This window comes from Ovis aries, chromosome 15, assembly GCF_016772045.2.
Source record: "Ovis aries strain OAR_USU_Benz2616 breed Rambouillet chromosome 15, ARS-UI_Ramb_v3.0, whole genome shotgun sequence".
NCBI lineage: Eukaryota > Metazoa > Chordata > Mammalia > Artiodactyla > Bovidae > Ovis > Ovis aries.
The window spans coordinates 647,868-649,450 of record NC_056068.1 but is presented as its reverse complement, the minus strand read 5'-3'; the positions used below and the strand labels follow the sequence as shown (position 1 = coordinate 649,450).

The window sequence follows — 1,583 nt, the reverse complement described above, 5'->3', positions numbered from 1 at the left end:
AAGTTTAACATTCACAAGCTTATATGAGACTCATAATGACCCTATGAAGTGGTCATTACAAATTGAAGAACAAATATTATTACTAAGAAACAAACATATAATATAAATTATTGGAAATAATATATCTGATAATCAAATTTGGTTTTACTTAAAATATTCCATCATATAATATATTGCACCATATATTGATTTATTTTTTGCAGATAATCCATTTCACATTCATCTCCCATCTCACTCATGAAATCATGAAGCTGAACAATAATGTAACTGACTTCATTCTACTTGGGTTATCACAGTGTCAAGTTAGGAAGAAAATAGTGTTTGTCACTTTCTTGTTTTTATATCTGGGGACATTATTGGATAACTTCCTGATTATTTCCACCATCAAGACCAGCAGGACACTTGGGAGTCCAATGTACTTTTTCCTTTTCCACTTATCTTTATCTGATACATTTCTCTCAACTTCCATAGCCCCTAGAGTGATTGCCAATGCCCTTAGGGGAAAGAGCACAATCTCTTCCGATGAGTGCATGACCCAAGTCTTTGCATCACTTTTTTTTTTGGTTGCCTAGAGATCTTCATCCTTATTCTCATGGCTGTTGACCGTTATCTGGCCATCTGTAAGCCACTTCGATACATGACCCTCATGAGCCATCGAACCTGTGATGTGTTGGTGGCTGTGGCCTGGGTGGGGTCTTGTGTTCTTTCTTCAGCTCAGATTCTTCTAGCCTTCAGTCTGCCTTTCTGTGGTCCCAGTGTGATTGGTCATTATCTACGTAACTTGCAGTCTTTGTTGAAACTTGCATGCACACACACCTATGTGACCAGCCTACCCTTGGTGTCCAATAGTGGGGCGATCTGTACAGTGAGTTTTGTCACTCTGATGTTCTCCTATGCTATCATCTTACATTCTCTGAGAAACCACAGTGCTGAGGGGAGGAAGAAAGCCCTATCCACCTGCATCTCTAACATCATCGTGGTCATATTGTTCTTTGGTCCTTGCATATGTATATACCCACGCCCTGCAACCATCTTCCCCATGGATAAGATGATAGCTGTGTTTTATACAGTTGAAACACCTTTGATCAACCCTCTGATTTACACACTAAGGAATACAAAAGTGGAAAAATGCCTTGAGAATGTAATGGGGCAAGAAACTGATCACAGGTGACAAAAAATAAATGGAAGATAAATATGAAAATTTTCATATTTTTATTCAAGTTTAGATTGACATAGAAGTCCCCAGAAAATATTATATTTTACTGTCAGTTTAGTTCAGTTCAGTCACTCAGTCGTTTCTGACTCCTTCTGACCACATGAATCACAGCACACCAGGACTCCCTGTCCATCACTAACTCCCGGACTTCACCCAAACTCATGTGCATCGAGTCGGTGATGCCATCCAGCCATCTTATCCTCTGTCGTCCCCTTCTCCTCCTGCCCCCAATCCCTCCCAGCATCAGAGTCTTTTTCAATGAGTCAACTCTTTGCATGAGGTGAACAAAGTATTGGAGTTTCAGCATCATCATCAGTCCTTCCAATGAACACTCAGGACTGATCTCCTTTAGGATAGACTGGTTGGA

At 40.1% G+C, this 1,583-nt stretch overlaps 1 pseudogene; it reads left to right on the top strand.

Annotated features, from left to right (window-relative positions):
- Positions 1 to 245: 245 nt before the first annotated feature.
- On the top strand, positions 246 to 1,181 carry LOC105613867 (olfactory receptor 4C16-like; annotated as a pseudogene).
- Positions 1,182 to 1,583: the final 402 nt, after the last annotated feature.